This window comes from Columba livia, chromosome 4 (genome assembly GCF_036013475.1).
Source record: "Columba livia isolate bColLiv1 breed racing homer chromosome 4, bColLiv1.pat.W.v2, whole genome shotgun sequence".
In the NCBI taxonomy this organism is placed as follows: Eukaryota; Metazoa; Chordata; class Aves; order Columbiformes; family Columbidae; genus Columba; species Columba livia.
The window spans coordinates 66,563,606-66,583,877 of NC_088605.1; the positions used below are offsets into that span (position 1 = coordinate 66,563,606).

Consider the following 20,272-nt stretch of genomic DNA (forward strand, 5'->3'; position numbering starts at 1 on the left):
TGCCTTACTATGCCGTTTTGTCAGTATACAGCAAGATGTAGTGCACGCTGAAAGCATTGCCTTTTTTTTTTTTTTTTGCATTGAAAAATGCAGATGTTTATTGAACAGCAGGCAAAGGCTGTACAGGCATGGTGTCACCATTTGCTGCAGGGTGACAATAAACTGCAGCAGATGCTCTCTGTTAATCTCCCCCCCACAGTAAGGAAAAGGATTAGGAGGAAAAGGGAGAGGGACTTGCAAGTTAGAAAAGATAAAAAAGCTTTACTAGTGCTATTAATAAATAGAGAAAATAATACAAAATATACAAAACCAATCTTGAATTTCCCAAAGTTGGCGTCACTCCAGCGGCTGCAGGGCAGGCACCTGGAAGTCCTGGGCTGGACTCTGCAGCAAACCGGAACTGGACTCAGGGATGCAGGGTCTGGAACGAGACCTCAGATCACAGGCATGACAGGCAGGGTCCTCCTCAGATGCTGACCATGGTCAAAGAGAGTGAGACCCTTGTGATCTCCCACTTTTATAGGGTGTATGATGTATGGGATGGAATACTCAGTTGGTCAATTTTAGTCACCTGTTCTGTCTGCCCCTCCTTGCAAATACCTCCTCCTCACTGATGGGACGTGCAAAATTTATCAGTAACCTTGGCTGCCATAGTAATAAATCTAAGCCTGGGCCTCTTCTGCATTCCATTGCTACTTTTATCAGCTCCTGTCTGAAAAACATGCAGCCAAATTCAGAAAAGTGCAGTTACTTAGAAGAACTTAGCTGAAAGAAATATTCACTAAAAGAGAAACTAGTCTCTTTTTTAACAAAACCAGGACACATGGTAAGGCTAATTTTGCAAGCAGGGAAGTCTTTCTAAGAAGTTGTACCTTGCTTGAGTACAGTGCAAGGGACATTGGTATAAGCACTTCTCTTCAATGAATAATCTCCATCTTTCTTGCAGTAACCCACATTAAATCCAGTTTAGTGTACTATTTCTTTCCACCCTTTCCTCTGGTTTTATTTTGAAGGGAAAAGTACAACTTCCTGGATAAGAGGATAAGTGTAATGTTGGCAATCATTATAATGAGTAAATAGGCAATTATCCTAAAAGGTGAGCGAGACCATCTACTTTTTTTAGAAGAAATGGACTCTGAAGACCCAACCTTTGATTTCAGATCTTTGATTCACAAGAATTTCAGGTTAATTTCTTCTTATGTGCATTGGCTTAAAGGAGCGTAGAGTCCTAGCTAATTGCTTGCTATCAGCTCCATTTGGAATCACTGGTATTTGTGCTCCAGGTGAGGAAAATAGAACATTAGTGTTTGTAGTCAGTTCCATCATAGTTGGCAAGCAATTGAACTTAAGCATTTTATAGCTTAGATGGCTCTGCTAGCTTTGCAGAAGAGGGGATGGGGTTGAACTTCACACTTAAATGGGACATTCTGCACTGAGTAATACAACAGTTCAGATATTGATCAGAAAAGGGCTTCCTTGAGTATTTAGCTTTCACTGTGTTATTCATTTAGCATTTTGCCTAGCTTAGTAATGATAAATTAATCCATTGTACTTGATTCTCATTCAGTAGCATGGTTTTGTTATGTTGTAATTTGCACGTTTTGCAGTAGAGTGGTAATATTTAAAATCACTTAGATACTCTTAAAAAAAAAGTGTTTACATTGCCTACCCATTAAGAAAGATAATTGAAATCTGAAAATAGATTTATTACTGAACAATTCATTCACATAGATTAAAATGCACTATTCTTGCAAGCTTTATAGACACTGGAATTTTTACTCAAACTGGTTACTTAGTAGAGCAGTCAAAATGAAAATCAATTCTGTAAAGCATGGCATTTTCCTTTAAAAATAAGACCATTTTCCATTACATTTTTTTCAGTTACTCACCACAACCATAAAAGTGTTTGTGGTGTTTGTAGGAGCCTTCTAAATAGTGTTACTCTCCATCAATTACAGAAATGTCAATTTGGGCATATGCTGAGATTTGTGCTTGAGGTTAGCTTGTGAAAAACTCCCATCCCCGCTTTCCCAGTGAACAGTCACCTGCCTTGACCTGTCAGGCTGGTGTCAAAGTGCCCTTTGGCATCACTCCCCTTGACAGAAGTGAGCAACTGAGTGTTTGGGCTGGTGAGGAGTTGCAGTCTTGTTTCCTAGCAAACGATCATGATAGCTTTTAAAAATTATTATTATTATTTTTGCAAAAGAAGTTTTATAACAGCTTTGATAAAACAATATTTTTAAAGGAGTCACAGTTTTGATGCTAAACCAGAGCACTCTACAGTGTTGTCAGTCATGTGCATTAGGTTTTCTGGCACCAATACATATTCTGTCAGAAACATTTCCAGAAGTGCTAATTTTACCTCTATTGCTGGGGAGGCAGTTATAGTGGATTTTTGCTTCTGAGGCCAGTTGTGTTCAAGATTAATGCACAGAAGTTGATAGTGAATTTCAGTAGGAGCTGGATGTGACTCCAGAGGCACCAAGTCGTGTGTGGGGGTTGGATATCAGACATCTTCCTTGATTCATGCCATCTTCTTTGCACAAAGTCTACTTGGCATATTTTGTGCCTGTGCATGTACTAGGAAGGGTAAAGAATTTCATGTGCAAATTAAGGAGGCATAAAATCACAGCATGGGAAATCTGAAGCAGGCTATATGGAAAATAAGGTCAACGTAATAGGTTAATGAAATAAAAGTTGAGCAATTACTGCATATCTGTATGGTGAAAGGCAGAGTTAAAATCGTAATCAAGTAATAGAAATAGTCTTGGTGTTTGAAACCAGAAAGAAAAGGAATGAATGTGTTACACTGCAAAGTGAATTAATGAGTGAATAAATCACAGGCACTTAGGCTAAAGCAGGAATTCTCAGAAAGAAGAACCTAATGATCTATTGTGCTCACATGGAAGCATTTCTTTGTTTGAGATGAATGGTCTGCAGGCTGAAATGCTTGAATTGGATTATCTTACTGAACTGAGCCACAAGGGAAAATCACATTTGAGGAGCGAAGGAAAAAAACAAACTGCCTCAGAATCTCAGCATCTTGACAGCAAGCTTCCACCAACCACATTTTGTGGCCTAATAAAAATAAATAAAAGATTGTTCTTCTCTTTTCATGGTAGCCTTAACTGGGTAGGGGAAAGGGACCTGAGGGTCCTGGGGGACAGCAGGATGACCATGAGCCAGCACTGTGCCCTTGTGGCCAGGAAGACCAATGGTATCCTGGGGTGTTTTAGAAGGGGGTGGTCAGTAGGTCAGAGAGGTTCTCCTTCCCCTTTACTCTGCCCTGGTGAGACCACACCTGAAATATTGTGTCCAGTTCTGGGCCCCTCAGTTCCAGAAGGACAGGGAACTGCTGGAGAGAGTCCAGCACAGGGCAACAAAGATGATCAAGGGAGTGGAGCATCTCCATTAGGAGGAAAGGCTGAGGGAGCTGGGTCTCTTTAGCTTGGAGGAGACTGAGGGGTGACCTCATTAATGTTTATAAATATGTAAAGGGTGAGTGTCATGAGGATGGAGCCAGGCTCTTCTTGATGATAACCAATGATAGGACAAGGGGTAATGGGTTCAAACTGGAACACAGGAGGTTCCACTTAAATTTGAGAAGAAACAACTTCTCAGTGAGGGTGACAGACACTGGAACAGGCTGCCCAGGGAGATGGTGGAATCTCCTTCTCTGGAGACATTCAAAACCTGCCTGGACACATTCCTGTGTTACCTCATCTGGGTGTTCCTGCTCTAGCAGGGAGATTGGACTGGATGAGCTTTTGAGGTCCCTTCCACTCCCTAACATTCTGTGATTCTGTGAAGAAGTTTCTACAGGGCACTTGGGTATCTTCATCTGGATTTCTACTGCCTATGAATTGAATCTGCCCAGCTTTGCAGGTCTAACAAACCAGTATCACCCCCATTCCCAGATTCTCCAAAGCACCATCATGACTCAGGGTGATCACTGAATTAATACATACTGTTGGTTACAAACACACAAGGAAAATCTGACTGAGTGCACAGCAGTGCCAGCTGTAACTGTGTGAGAACAGCATGTCTTGATGCAAGTACAGAAACAGCGATATCACCAGCCCCAGGATAAGTGGCATAAATAATAACTAATCAACTTAAGCCATTAAATCGGAATGACTCTCTTCAATTATTTCTTCTGCTTATTCAGCTTCCAAGTGTCTGTTAAAAAACAGAAATTAATCTTCACCTCCTGGTTACTTGAAACACTGGAAGTCATAATCTTTTCCAAGCAAATAGTTTTGTTGTTCTATATAGATTACCTCTTTTGAGACTAATAAATATTGATACTAAAATGCTTATTTTAATTGAGAAGACAAGTTCTAGAAAATTTATGCATATGCCTCTACTGAGTGATTCTGTTCTTGTCTTTCTCTAGAGCCTTCCTGCTTCTTTATATGAGGAGTAAGGATTGGGGAAGAATGCTACCATTCCTGCTTATTTAGGTTGCATGTTACACTTTATTCTACAGACTACAAGAAACAGCCTGCATTATTTAGTTATGTGATCATAAAACATTTCAATAGTAAAAGAAGATTAACTATTTCTCTTCCCTACTGCTTTAAGAAATTTCAGAATTCTGTTTTGGTCATAAACCCCCCAAACAAACCCCCATACAATGTATATTTTTGTTGATTCAGCTGATTTAAAATACAATTTCATATTTTCAATTCTATCTTAAAACACAGTCATTGTTAAAGTGTAAAAGCATGTTTTAGATGTACCTGCTAATGTGTATGACGCCCCCTCACAAGGCAGTCTATCTCTTGCATAAGACCAGGCTTTTATGGCCCTTTTGATCAATATTCTGTGCATATCAAATGCAAGCATTAATCCTGCTGTGTTTCCCAAAGATCCTAATCCTTAATTCCTCATGAACAACTGCTGATAAGAAACGTGTGTTCTGAGTAGTTCAGTTCCTCACTAATAATACAAGATAATTATTGTGCCTGAGAGAATACAGAGCTGGCATGTATGAGCACTGGAGAATGATCAATGCCAACCTTTCCTTCTTCTGCCAGAGAATGTTTTCTACAGTATTGATGAAGAACTCAGAATGAATTTTTGCTACTTCAAGAGGGGGTGAATGATCATGTTCATAAGTTGCTTCGAATTGTTTATTGAACATTATTATGAAGTAGTATTATAGAGGTTCAGAGGAAGATAGAAGATTTAGTATAAATGGTGATTCAATACCTAGTTATCTCCTTAGCTCAAACTTGCACTGATAATAATGTAAGAATTTGATAGGCTTTTTGAAGCAGGATTTATGCGTTTTTGATGTATTTCTTCAGGAAGTAACACGCTTTCTGTGGTCCTGACAAAATATGCAATATATGCAGCAGTGCTTATGTTCACTCTCTGACATTTCAGTACCGATGCTTATCAGTCCATGGAGGCATTGGGGATGTGATTTGGGCTGAGGTGAATCATGTGGACAGGTGGTATCCAAAAAGTGCAAGTAGGGTTTTCTCTGAGGACAGCAGTAAACTGACAGCACTCCACCCCCTTTGCCTCGTCTGCTCTCCTGCAGCCTCAGAGCACTGGTGGTTTTGGGGGAGCAGAGAGTAGATGGAGGTTAGATGCAATAGTTTGAGAATGTGAAATATGTTTCTTTTTGTCTGATTGGGGTGCCACTATCCTGAGGGGGCCCGTGAGGCACCACGGCTGTTATGCTCCTCTGTAACCTGTTTTCACATCTGGAGGCTCATGCACTGAGCAGGGTGCTTCTGAAAGCAGGCGCAGGAGCCACCGGATTGTGACAGATCTAACCCTGGTGTGTCGCTTGGCTCTAAGGGTGGTGGCTCTGTTACCTGACCGACAGCCAAATGTTAGCAATACAGTCCGAGATAGGATATCAGGTATTTTTAAAGTATGTTTTTTCATCACCTTCAAAGCAAAAGTCAGAGCGAGTCCATCACAATTAAATTGTTCACCAAAATGTGAGCCAAATAGCTGAAAATCTGAGTAACTTTTCTATTCTTGTGGGAATATCTGAGAAGTGGTTTTGTTCCAGTCCAGGGGATGGTTGTCAAATGTCTTAAAGGAGAGGGACATTTTTCTGAAAGCAGGGAAGTTCAGGGCGGGTGGAGGTGTGTGAAACGTGAGGGGGGGCGGTAGGGAGGATGGATGCTGACTGTGGGTACCACTATGTCGTCATTTCAGTTTGGATGGGACGCTCAGTTTCGAAGTGAGTCACCCCAGCGAGCTTCGTTTGGCGGTCACGAGTGGTCTCGGAGCATCGTTTTTGTACGAGAGCACTTGCACCCAGGGAGCACGGCCATCGTGCTCCTGCTCTGACCGAGGGCCCAGACCTCGCAGCCGCCGAGGTGGGTGCGTGGCAGACACGGTACCTTCCGCACCCACCGCCCCGGTGCCCTCCGGTCCTGCCCGGGCAGGGAGGTGCTACAGAGTCGCGGGCTAAAAGCAGGACTGGCTCCACGGTCCTCCCGGCCCGCAGCCCCTCCGCCCAGTCCCTCTCTCTGCACGCCGGCCGCCCTGCCGCAGGGGAGGAGGCTTTGGGCCGCGAGAGGAGCGGCGGCTCGGCTGCCACCGGTATCAGCACCGGGCGGTCCGCGGGGAGTCGTGCCGTGCCGGGCAGCAGGCGGCATGGAGTGGGAGCTCAACCTGCTCCTCTACCTGGCGCTCTTCCTCCTCCTCTTGCTGCTGCTGCTGCTGCTGCTCTGCCTGCTCCTCCGGCAGCTGCGGGGCTCGGCGGGCAGCGCCCAAGGTGCCCCTCCGCGCCGCCGCCGCGCCAGCCCCGGGCTGCGTGTCGGGAGCTGTGAGCCGCCCGTCGCCGCCGCCTCGGACCGCCCCGCAGGTGAGTCCGCCGCTTCTCCAGGCGGCGAGAGGCAGGGAGGGACGGGGACTGCCCCTCTTCACCGCGTCCCCTGGGAAGGCACCGGCCGGGCGCGCTCCGCGGCTCCTGCTCTGCCCCCTTACGCCGCTGAAGCGCTCCCTCCCCGCGGCACCGACCGCCCTCTGGGCGCCCGCTTTCCCTAGAGCGACTTCGTTTGCATCTCAAAATTCAGATTAAATTTGACGGTGAGCTTGCCTTGCAGCTTTTACTTTGTAACGAAGTAGAAAACTCCCCTCGGGCTCTCTTTGCAGGAGACATTACTTCAACTTTACTTCTTTGGCATAGAGAGATCAGAATTTGACCTATTAGAGCATTTTTAAGTTTAGTGTTTTCCAATGCAGAAGCAGACCGTCATCTTTTTAAATTACTTTTTTTTTTTTTTTTTTTTAACTTTGACCACATCTAACCCAGTTTTCCTCCTTTTATTCCACAGGAGTTATTCCCACATATGATTAAAATGCTAAGTAGGCTTCACTCCCTACAGGTGGGGATAGACCAGGCAACATCTTAGAGCTGATGTCTCCCTGTCCCTGATGTCCCCAGGGACCGCTCTGGCCCCAGCACAGCAGCTGCTGTTCCCCAGGTGTTGCCAGGGGCCAGTGCCCACACGGTGTGGCTAGGAAGGCCTGGGGCATGGTGCTCCCTGCGCTGGGCATTGGTGGGGCACAGAGGAAGCAACTCAGACTCTGGAGCTCTAGGAATCTTGTGCTTGAGGGAGAAAACACAGTGTTGTTTTTGATAGCTCTCTTGTACTATGGCGGCTTTCAGCGAGAGAGCTCAACCAAGTGTGAGCTCTGTGGCTGCGTATGACCTGTGCCCTGACATAAGTTTTGATCCAGTCATTTATTTCTGAAAGCCTCTCACCATTCCCACATTTAGCAGTACAAAAATCTATGAGAGGAGGATTTGGGAATGACTTGACAGTTAGAATGGCACATAGATACCTGCTGGGGCCATGAGTCAAAGGGAGGCTGGTTGGTAATGCACTGTGATGGGCTTGAGGTTACTGAGCCGTTGGGATGGCAACTGTCAGAGACCAAAGTGAACCACGTTGGACGTATGGAGGGGCAAGGAGGTTAAGCTCTCAAGAGAGTTTCTGCACTATGGCAAAGGGTGGACATAGATTTGTTCTTCCACGAAAGACATGTAGAGAAATTAAGGATAGATGCTAACACCTGTGCAGTAGGCTTGGGAAAAAGAAAATATTTCAGAAGTACTATAGAGCTGGTGTTCCTGTTTAAATGCATGGGGTTTGGGCTTTTTTTTAGGCCACATTAGATGGCAGCTGTTGGGGCAGTTGAGCTGCAGAAGAGCAGGCAGCTGGGTCTCCAGCATTGCCATGGGGTATATTTTACAGAGCAGAGTGCTGCTAATTCGAACAAGTACCTCTGGGTACATGGCCTGCCTTATTCCTGCTGCACATTTCTCTGTTGCAAGGCAGCACACCGTGGAGATGAGGCCACTGTTAGAGGCCACAGCACCCATATGATATTCCAGCTCCCCAGCCCTTGCTGCAGTGAATTTCCTTCTGCTCACTGCTAAGTAAAGTCAGCATAGGGGGAAGAACCTGTCAAGGGTGCAGGGGTAACATTAAAAACAAGTGGGAAAGGCCCTCCTCCGAAGGGTATTGGCATTGCTCTGGCTCTTCTTCCCTTTGGCTGGCCCCAGCTTTCCATCACAAACTTTTGAAACTGTTACATGCTCTGTCTCTTATTTGCATCATTATGAACCCCGTCATCTCCTATACAGCCTGTTGCAGCACACGGTCCTGCTTGCCAAGGAGCCGTAACCAGGCCATGCAGGCAGGACCAGCAGCGCTTCCCTGTGCCCAGCATGCTCCTGTGTCGGGAGGGTTTCAGGGTGACATGGTCAAATTCAGCTTGGCTAAAGGAAAGTCTATCTGTCAAATCCCCGCAGAGCGTGTGCACAGGAGGGAGCCAGAGCCTCGATTCTTTCCAGTCCTGCTGTGCCTCCTCCTTTTGCCCCTATTGCCTTTCTGCATTTTGGGTGGGCTTTTTCAAAGTCAAGGGAAGATGATGAGAAAAAAGTACTGTTTAGGTTTTCTTCTTAAGACCCATCAACCTCCTATGTGTGTGGTTTTCTTATTCTTTCTCTGTGAGGATGACTTTAGCCCCATGTCACTGATTAGAAAGAAGAGTGGCTAATGGCTTTGCTCACTTAATATAAGTAGCCATAAAACTGTGAAGCATATTATAAATGAGTACAAAGAGATCACCTTTATACCCAGCTGACTTTGGAGATTAGTAGCCCTGAAGTATTTCAAATAATGTGAATGGTAGGGGCACTTTTAATAACTTGATTTGCAGAAGCACTTTATACTTACTGTATTGAATGAAATAGAGATAATCTGATTTGTATAATGACTCTTCACAAATGTGACTGACAGGGCACAGCTTGAGTTACCTTTATTTGGAAAGTGGAAACAAAGAGGTTATTTTCCTCTGACATATATGCATTTTTACATCAATGCAATGCAATAGAAAAGGTTTGGGCAGTTACTCAGTTAAACATTTGGAAGTCGGAGGATTATCAGCTCTTTGTTTTGTCTTGTGTTGGTACTAGTACTGCATCTAAAATGTCCTAATTGCAGAAATATTGCAGTGCAGGAATAAATACCCTAAACTTCCATTGCAAGTAAGATGAGTGCTCCTTGAAAGTAATCTCCATATTTCAATGCTGTCACCTGCAGTGTAATTTGGAAGGACAACCAGGGGGGCTCTTTGATATCACACACACCAGTGCCATCAAACATGTGCACCATTCAAACTAATTTCCATTTCTTCATACAGATTTTAGGGCACAGCCGTGGAGGCAACACATTTCCATCCAGTGGTATGGTCACAGGGCAGAAAGGTGAATAGAGCTCAAGCCCTTCTTTGCTGAGGTTATATCTGTTGTTTTTTTTTCCTTTTCCAAATGGAGATTAATCACAGTATCACAGTAGCCCCTGCTGGTAGCCCCTGTCTTTTTGCTCAAAGAGGAGGGCAGGCCACCTCATGTGCAGAGAGCGCCTGTCCCACTGTCCACAGCTCTTCTGGGGAGTTTCTCAATTTCCAGTGTTCAACTTCACAACAAAAGATGTGCATCATTTTGTTTAATCAGTGTTGAGAGACAGAAGTAATCCGAAGGCTATAGAAGATTAGGCAGGTGAATCATCTTGGGAACATGTAAACAAATAAACTGGAGGGTGAGAGAAATACAAGATGTGATCATTAGTAATAAATTAATGGTGAGTCTGCAAAGCAGCAAAAGTGTCCTGTGTGTTGCTGAGCTGCACAGGCACAGCTGCCATGTCCTAGGAGGGGGTAAAGTCTCTTTTCTGTTCAGCCCTAAGCTGCCAGGTGCTGCCAGGGCACCTCATTACCAGGCTGTTGTTGATTACCAGAGGGAATTCATGTAAGAGCAATTAAATGCCTTTGGGAAATTTAGAAAGAAAGAATAAAATAGTTTAATATGTATGCTTTTGTTAGCTGGCAGCTATAAGGGAATACAATCATCTGCAAATACTTGAAATATATACATACTGAGGAAGAAAATGACTTATTTAGCATCATCTATAACTAGGCATAATGACACAGACTATAGATAGGGACTAGTAGAACCAATAGCAGGAGAAAGCACTTGATGATGAGGTGTGTTAAGTGAAGACGTTCTCCCAAGGAAAACACACAAAGCTCAATGATCGTATGTTGAAAACTAGACAGCGCACAAGAGCGGATATAGCTGTGCTTTTATGAAGATACAATCTTTTACAACTATGTAATCAGACCTTTTCCCATCTCTAGATTAAAAGATACGAAGGTTCAGTGGACCCAAATAGTTTCTGGTGAGACCTGCAGAATTATGCCAGGAATGTCCTATATGGGCATTTGCAAATACTCTAAAACAAATACAACAACCTATTTATTTTTCTGGTGGTTAATTTGATATGAGTATTTTCACAGTGACAAGTAGTATAGCTCTGCTTACAGCCGCAGCTGTGCAAGACCTACTCAGTAGCTTTAACTTCTTAGCATTCCTGAGAAACTCTTTGTTCTTTTGCTTCCCTTCAAATGTCATTGCACGTCTCAAATTTCACTTTAAAAATAGCACCTCTGTGGAGGGCTGTCAAAACTCTGACGGTCATTTAAGATATGTTTTGAGGTGCCTTGGTGTGACTTCAGCCAAACAGGTTTTCCATCCAGGTGTGCTGGCACATCTGAGCTGAGTCACTTGCTCCTGTGAATGGTGTCATGCTCAGAAACCTCGGTGCTAGTTTGAGAGTCTCATCTCCTGGATTTGGGTGGTTGGATACAAACCTGTTTCAATTTTCAGAGAGCTCACTAGATCCCGTAATAGAAGGGAGAAGTTTGAAAGGGAAGAAGGTAGTTAATCAAGGTCTTGCGGTTGCATCTTGCACAGAAAGACCTGATCCTTTTTTTCTCAGCTGGAAAAGACTCTGAACGCACAAAGCTTTCAGTACAGAATGTGATGGACCATCTGAAGTGGTCATCACAAATCCATATGTTATATATTTTCAGTGTGACTTCTAGTGAAATTCAGCAGGGTATGCTTTGGGTCACTTCTCTTTGAAAATGCATGTACTTTATTTTTTTTTATTTCAGAAAAATAAACTTATTCAGAACAGAACATGTCAATAACAATGATCTTAAAATTATATTCCACTTTTTCTATTTGTTTGTTTTTAAATAACCAAGGATTAAATGTATGACATCAGTCTGCTTAGTTTATTACTTCTGTCTCCGTGTGTTTTTTAGAAATTAGTTTTGTACTCTTTTTCTGAACCTGTCTTGACAGAAACAACAGTCTGCAAAAAGGGTTAAAAGACTGAGTCCCTGGTTGCTAAAGATATCAGATGATAAACGAATTACTTTTCTTCCAGTCCTTGTACACAAGGCTTTATTAATCTCTGTGATAGTGAATGACACTTCTGTTCTTCCAAGAAGATTCGACGTCGTGTTTTCAATATCTTTAAATGCTGAATTAACTGGAAGACTACTGTAATCACCAAGGCATACTCACACTTATTTAACACCTGGAAACCGGTGTGTTCTAGCATGCATGTCCTGCTGAACACAAAGCCTCACTTTCCTTGCTGTAGATATTATTTTCCTTATGCTTATTTTTTCAAGAGCAGTTAGTGAAATACCTCCTAACACAACCCCTCTCTCCTGACCACTGCCATGGGGTGACCAAAAGCTTGGTCTGTTCCCGTGCCAAAAAGGGATTCCCTGTTTAAGGTAAATGGATGTACAGTAAAAAGTGCTCATTTGTCTGCATCTGATGTCATTTTCAGGAGCTCAGCCGGGAGAGAGAATATGAACTGGAAAGGTTGTTAAAAGATGATAGTAGCAAATGTGAGGGCTTCCTTCACTGCCTGTGTCCCACAACCTGCCTGGTGCTTTGGACAGGTCTCATCCAAGGGTCTTTCTCCCATCTTTAGGTTTTCATGGCCCCAGGCTGTGTCTGACCCAGGACATGAGTGTCCCCTGTTTAGCCTTGGCCCTGTATATGCTGAAACGGTATGAATTGTTGAATTGGGGTGAGAGATGCATGCCACATGAGCCATGCCCACTGTGCTGGGAGGCCACTTTCTTCTAGTGTCTCGGCAGTCGTGCAAAGGATGCTTAATGATCTTCCCAGGCTGCAGGCAGTCTTCCAAGCCACAGTGACTAAAAGCAGTGAACCTTATTTTGGTTTGTTAAACTGGAGCTGTTAGCGCAAGGCCGCAGTGGAGGCTGTATCCAAGGGAAACTCTAGTACTAGGGCAAGACATTTCTGGTATTCACACTCTTATATTTTTTTCATTTTGAACTTAAGTTTTATTTGCCTCCTTCCAAATGAAGTGAGTCTTCACATGCCTGGGTATCCTTCATACCAGTTAATGCTACTGTGAGCTGTTTCTTTATCAGTGCTATCAAAATATCATAATTTAATGATCAATGTGCCCGATAATATAGTACAAGTCCTAATTTTGCAATTGATACAGTACTAATATTTCTAGATAATTTTAAAGCATGTCAGCTATGTCAAAATATTTGCACAAAGTGATCCATAACACACAATACACCAAGATTAAAAAAAAAAGACAACTATAATGCTAAAAATTAATTCCATAGCTTGGCTGCAGTTTGGATTGTCTAAGTGTCTTATAGCAGCTGATGTGGGACAAGTCATTACTAGAAAGAGAGTGATGGATGTAAACTTAAAACCAGACCTGGTGTCTGCACACACATGCTGCTGTTTCTCCTGTGTGTGATTAGCAGGAAAGATTTTCAGCAATACCAGGGCAGGATGTAAAAGGAGCCGTAGAGAATTGGTTTCTTAAAGCTTTACAGAGCCTGTGAGCTGCACTGTAGCTGGTCATCTGTGCGCGCCTTATTAAAATTTATGCTGCATTAAGGAGACTGTTAAGAGGCAACTCGTTGTCTTAAAGAATAGTAATGAAGTTTCAAAGGTGTCCATTCTTTTGCAAAAGATCATCTATCTTTGGTAGAACAGGTTTTCCTGGGGTTTTGATTGATTGCTGAAGACAAGTTTAGCTGTTCTGTTTGGGGAGAAAAGCTCACTGGTGTATACTTTTCCTCTTTTGTTTTCTCTTTCTTTGGAGTGACTGATGTACTTAAGCCAGTCCTTTATTCGTGACATGAATGCCACGTAACATCAGACATGTGATGAAAACTCAATAGTCTCATGTTGAAACTGAAAAAAGCCTCCCAAAACCCAGCCCAGACCTTCATATGATGACAGTCCTGCCAGCTTCCTGACCCTTGGGGATAGCCCAGGACTGCTTCTGGGAGCCCTGTGGGATGCTGCTGGTCAGCCTGGGGGGAGCCAGGGGTGGGCAGAGGTAGAGGCGAGTAGGATGAGACACAGGTGTTGCCAGTAGAGAGAGGGGAAGGGGAGGTGGCTCATTTACTTGCACGGGAGGGTAGAAGCTGAGGTATTAAGAGGAGTGGGACAGCTGTCTCTTTCTTGGAGAGAGAGGTGAGGACTTGGGAGGGGTCTCACAGGTCTTGCCTGCTGACCTGGGCAGCAGTGATATCTTCTGCAGTGCTTTGGTGTGTGTCTGCTGAGAGGAGCAGGTAAGGATGCAGGGAGGTCCAGGAAAAGCAGGTGGCATGTAGATGTATTTTGTTATACTTGATTTCTGGTTAATAGAAGAGAGCAGAACTCCTGTATGGTGAGGTACTGCTATGAAGTAAAGGGCAATGTGTTTGTGCTTTTCTTTGTCTGCTTCAGCCAAATGATTTATAGGAAAATAGTGAGGTTTTACAAGGCATTAGATATTGAGACCTCTCTTGCTCTCTTTTGTCAGATCTGGGCATGAGACAGACCCTGGGGGTGTGCAGGAGACTTGTTGCCTTTGTCTTCAGCTCCAGACCCTCAAAGAGGCATCAGCCACCGCAAACCGGACATGGGAAGGGAGGCCCTGAACACCAGTGTTTAGCGGGGGGACCCCAAGTCAGCACATGGGGAGATACGCAGCACTTCCACAGGAGTTTTGGTGTCAGTACAGAGTTTTTCTGTCTGGCTGCATGGACAGTTCAGCACCCTCCCAGAGCCAGGCATGTCTTGCCTCAGCATGAGGTGCCGCCTTTTATTTAAAACTAGAGAGAAAAGAGAGCATGTCTTTGTGGTGTTTTTATAAACCTCTAATGAAATAATCTAGTTGAGAGTGACTTATGGTAACTTGTCAGTAGCTGAAGTAAACCACTTCTGTGTTAAAGTGCAGTTTGGTTAAATAGAAGTCTTTAAGTTTTGTAGCTCTGTTTTACTGAAGTCGGCTTTAACTGACCTGTCTCTATCTGTTGCCCTGATTCAAGTGTGAAATCCCTGGAGACTCAGCTGTCAAAAGATTATGGATATTTAGTGGAGGAGTTAGAGGTCTGCAATACGTTATTGTGCAAAGAATAAGCAAAAAGATGATTTATCACTGCTTTCCACCAGCCCTGCATCCCCATAACTTACTCAGACTTAGGTGATCTCAGTCACCCTGCACAAGGCTGAAAAAGCTGGGAGGGAAATGTGCTGCACCTGGTCTGTGTGTGCACTGTTCCTCCTCAGCCAGCTGCTGTGCATGTTTGGCAGAACTGTGCTCCCCAAATTCCTCAGCTGGGAAATGGAGGTATAAACTGGCTCTGAACATGCAGGCCTACCAGCAGGGGTGCAATGCAAGGCGCCGGTGAGGATCACCAGTGTGGAGCTCATGTGCCTCCCAAAACTGAGCGTGGGCTGAGGTGATCCACCTGCCTTGAGCCCCTTGGTGGCTGAAGCCAACGTGCTGATTCCCTGGAGCCAAATCTGAACAGGCTCAGAGCTACGTCTGCATGCGCTGTTATAGGCTGCCTAAATGCTGGTCAGAAACCCGAAAGACTGCCAGAAAGTGTGTTATAATACTAGGTAAACAAAGCTTGTAATTTGATCTTTGGGGAAGGTGCAGCATTTTTCCCTCTTGTCCTGTTGCTGTGTGAATGGCAGATGAGGCTGCTGAGGGGGAAAGGAGTGTTTACTGTGGCACAGGCTTGTTTTGCCACATGGGCAGTGGTTTACTAGCAGATGCATTAGGGAAATTTGCTTAATGAACCCATGGAAGTCCCTCCCCATTTGATAGCAAGTTGCTGACTTTTACTGGTAGCACTAAGTGCCCAAACAAATTCCCTTTTCAACCTTCTCTTTCTGCTATCAGCCCCGTATGTAATGGCAGGCTCTGTGGAAAACCTGAAGGTGACAACATTTTAGAAAGTAAAAGACCTCAAGCATTAACAAATGCTTGTGACAGAGCAAAGCTGTTTGATGTGAGAAGATGTGTAATAGACCGACCTGCTTGCTTGTCTCAGCCTGCACTTCTGAGAAACAAAGTATTACCTGAGAGCTGTAGAAATACTTCAGCTTTTAAAGTAAATGCATAATTCTGGAACTACGCAATGTTAATTAAAGAGAAGTTAAATTTAAAATAGTATTTCTTTTTAATCTAGTATCTCCAGTTTAGTCCAGTCATCTGAGAATAGTGAATGCATGACTGGATTTCTCATTCACCATTTAAAGCCGTTTTGCTTAACGTTTTTTACAAATGTCAGATTGCGAAATGTTTGCTTGACTGAAATCTGCTTTGACAGTACAGACAGTTCACTGTTGTGAAAATCCTTCTCTCCCCTTTCCTTCAAAGGGAGTTATTTGAATGCTAGAAAGTACTGCAGCTCTTTTCAGCGCTAGTGCAGAGGGAAAAATGAAGCACTTATGAATTGTGATGGTTTTGGTTGCAGTCTGTACTGAAGTAACCTGACTGATCTACAGGTTTACTGTTTTCTCCTTATTTGTTCATCACCACTGTAGCATTTTCTAGTATGCAGTTTCTTATGCATGTAATCTCTTTCCTCAATGTACAACATGTAAACCGAAGTTAAATGCCAAGCCTTATTATGGACTGATGACAAAAAAACATAAACCTTGGGACCTTTTATTTTTTTCCTCTGTTAAACCTACTGCATTTGTATTGGTCCCATTTCCAGCTCAGAAATTAGCTTTCCTGTGCTAAAGACAAACTCTTGGCATGATATTATCTATCTATCTATCAGTATGAAGCATTTTACTCAGTAATTATTATCAGTTTTATACTGAAAAGAGCAGTGTTAGCAGGGGATCTGCTCACAGCTGCTGGGAATGCTGAATAAACAAAAGTATTCTGGGATCAAATACTAGGATGTATAGGGGAAAGCCCTTCTTTTTCCCCAACACCAGAGTTGTCTCCTTTAGCTTTCTACAAACAATGGCAAACCCATGGTATTTCTATGTGTGAACCCGTAATTCAGATGCAGCAGGATAGCCTTATCTAAATCTTTTGACACTTTGGGGGGGCGTGAAGGGGAAAAGAAAGCTATGAGCTGGTTTATGACAAAAATCCAAAAAGTTGAACCTGTCTGATCCCCCCATGAACTCCTGGAATGAACTTCCACCGTGTGTCAGGATTTTTGAGGACTCTTATGTACTATCTCGGTTATTCCTCCCCGGTTTAGCACAGTCTCCAAGTGCACCCACAGAAGAGGGTTTGAGGAGACGTCGTCTCTCCTTGCAGCAATTCCCAGGCAGTGCCACTAGATGTCCCGTTTTCTATAAGGTTTACGCTGCTTTCAACATCACTGGTACTTTGAAATATAGGAAGGGATTTCAACAAGTCATCATTTGTATTATTCATGTTTTCACTTCCCCTCCGAATGTTACTGTAGCTATTTTGGAAAAATTTTCTGGTAAGAGTGGTTTAACTAAAATTCCTACAGTGGCTGAGACTGCAAATGTGGTTCTGACGAAACACGCGCATCCTTCTCTGTCACTGTATTCAGCAGAATTACTTGTGATAACTTGGTTTTAAATTGCTGTATAGCAGTCCATCTATAGCAGGATGTATATCTCTAATGAAATCCCAGTACAAAACCCAAGCTCTTTGCTCCCACTAACAGTGGGAGGTATTAGGCATAAGCTACTATTTTGAGGGTTCTTTTGATTTTAAAATAATTTTGAGGCAAAGCTATGCATGAATTGTGCTGTGTCTTGCATCTATGTGCAGGCCTGAGCAGTGCATTTGTGCCTCTCTGCAGCAGTATATGAATTATATTGTTAAATACCAGAAGCGTTCATCCAGCCATCACCACTGTGCAGATTATATACACGAGGGCTCCAAAACTGGGCAGGCACAATCAGTACAGGTTTCTGGCCTCCAGATCCCAAAGTCTGTTCTTGATCTTCTTGCTATAAGCCCAGGGAAGCTTGTCCGGAGAGCCTTTGTAGCGAGTACCAAAGGTGTCTTTATGGCTCTGCCCCACAGAACCGTCACGTGGGCAGGAGGGGTGCTGCTTGCTCTTAATAACTGTGCAGATGGAGGCTGGTGTTGCTGTGAAGTTTGTGGGTTTTCTGATTTCCTCCTGTGGTTAGCTACCCATTTCCAGGACGTACGGCCGCTTGCCTTGCTTTGCTCAGCCTTGTTGCATTGCCTCTTAACACAGCCATTCAGCCAAGTGAACACTTGCAATAGGGAAAGGGAACTCCTAATTAGCCATAAATATTTATTTATTTCAGCTGAAGGAAAAAAAGTAATTTATGTCAGCAGCTGCCTTTGACAAATAATAAAACACTAGGAAGCAAATAAGTTAGGCATTAACAGAACAAAATGCACCTGCTCATCTTTCATAGTTGGGATGAAAAGTTTAAATGTGCTGATTTGCCTAGTGCCATTGCACAGATGTGAATGTGCCACCTTTTTCCACAGCTCACAGTGTGACTTGCCTAGCTATATAGATGATATAATGTCTTACTAGAGAAAATCAGGGGCATTGCTCTTCAGGTTCATTCAATAATTACTGCAGTTATTTTTGATGATACTATATGATCTGCAATTCTAGCTATACATGGCCTCTCTTTAATGCCTGATTCTGGATAGTGCTGGACATTTCTGACTCCTGCTGCTATTTATTCTATACAACAGTTGTCAGGATTGTGCCCCAAGGCTTTTTTCTTTAATGAAGTTTTTGCTCGAGTCATCTTTATTGTGGCTTTTAAAATTACTGCTGTCTGAGTAACTGAACAGTCCCACTGTTCAGTTTTACTAATGCCTTGCTCTGCAGGTAGTGCCTTGAAGTCAGTAATGTAAGTGGCATTTCAGCAAAGTGTATCAGTGGGTTGAGCATTTTATAATATAAATTCAGATGATCCTTTCTTAATACCTGCACCTGACTTTCTCACTAACTGACAAACCTAGTAAATGGGTGGAGTTCCTACAAAACACATGGAAGTGCTTTTCAAAATACCTGTCTGGTGTTTGAAGGGCAAAACTGGGGCTGTTACAGTGGGCATTACATAATATGGAAGAGAAGGTTCTTGCTCTTGAAGATGTTGAGTATGAGGAGCGGAAAACAAAGGGTTTACGACTAGGTTAAAACATGCAAAGAAATGCTTTGCCATGCTAATGATGGAGAAGGTGACTGAGGTACTGACACAGGAATGGGAGAGCCAGCTAAACTACAGAATTAGTTAAAATGTGGGACTGTCATAATTTATCACCAGACTATCCAGGATTACTGCAGATGGCTGCTCTTTCCTTTGGCTATTAATAAGTGAGAGTTAGAAGATGATCACAGTTAGAGCACCATAGTTTTCCTCCTTTTGTCTTGAGCAGAGTTTGGTGATCTTTGTAAAAGAGCAGCTAGGGAACCAAAGAAGCCTTGGGGCAGCTAGGGTACCAGCATGCAGTTTGTGGGCCAAGTGCCTGCTCTGTGTTAAAATTTCTCGTTCATCTGGAAATCTGCTATAGGAGAGCCTGCTGCTGCAGATCCTGCCTCTGCCAGTGGGACTGCAAGGGTTGGAGGGATCAGGACAGGGATTTCTTCCCTTTTCCTCAGTCTCACCAGTCCAGAGCTGAGAGATATGCAGTTATATAGGACCAAAATTTACCAGACAAAAAAAGCCTCTGTGTCAAACTTTTAGTGCTTGTGAGCCTCAGTTTCACTTATCTCCTGCTACAAGTGCAGGCAAATATGCAAGAAGATAGTGAGGTTCAGATATTTCTCTTTTTTTAATTCCAGGAACATGATTTGGCTGGCTCAGTTAAGGCATCTTATTCCTTCTCAACTCCATGTGGTCATTCATGTAGTTGCATGTTTGCTTTTTTTGAGCAATGACCTCCAGGCTTGAAAGGTAATAGCAATTTTATTTGTAGGGTTTTGATTACCTGGGACATGAACAACCAAGTGGTGTTGCAGGAAAGCCATGAGAAGTCATTCAAACCCCTGACTGGAAATAGGTGCAACAAACTCCTTTGAAATAAACAGAACTGCAGTTTGCACCAGGATGTAATTTGTTACTGTGTTCCTACACCCTAACCTGTCTCTAGTTTACCTAAAACTCTGCCATGGTTACTGCTGTGGGAAGTTGTTGGTGTGCTCAATTAATCATTCTATGCTTAAAAATGCAAATTATGGTTAAAAAAAACTCCACCAAAAGTCTCTGAGATGCAGAGGCACTGAGGCTTTTTAGAGGAATGTTACCACGGACGTTTTTTCTGGAACTAATAGCTTATTTTAAGACAAACAGCTAGTTTAGGAAGAATAGAAATATTCTGTCATGCAGCCAGCTCTTATAAACATGATGGGAAGGAGAAGTTTAAATTACTGGCAATGTTGACTACACATACAATCTTGCGATAAGTCTGTTATATTTGCCGCCTTACTTTGCTAAAACTTTGACTCCTTGAATCATATTATCACCTGGAAACCTCACCTTTCATTAAAACAAACAAAAAACCCCTGAATACTGAGCATTTGTTGCTATATAGAAAGGAATTGACAACATGATTCAGAGAATTAGGAAAGAATTGCACATCAC

The 20,272-nt window shown here is 43.2% G+C and overlaps 1 protein-coding gene across 7 annotated transcripts in view; it reads left to right on the forward strand.

The window, feature by feature from the left end:
• Positions 1-20,272, forward strand: part of ANXA5 (annexin A5) — a 53,597-nt gene that overhangs the window by 2,267 nt on the left and 31,058 nt on the right. Inside the window, exon 1 of one of the 7 annotated variants that reach the window (XM_065062152.1) lies at positions 6,795-6,838. The exons of 5 other annotated variants lie outside the window; for them this stretch is intronic. The gene's annotated coding sequence lies outside the window, so the exon portion shown is untranslated. Of the gene's footprint in view, positions 1-6,794; positions 6,839-13,875; positions 13,984-20,272 lie in introns of those variants that run through there. One more of the 7 variants, XM_065062151.1, reaches the window with a different exon arrangement.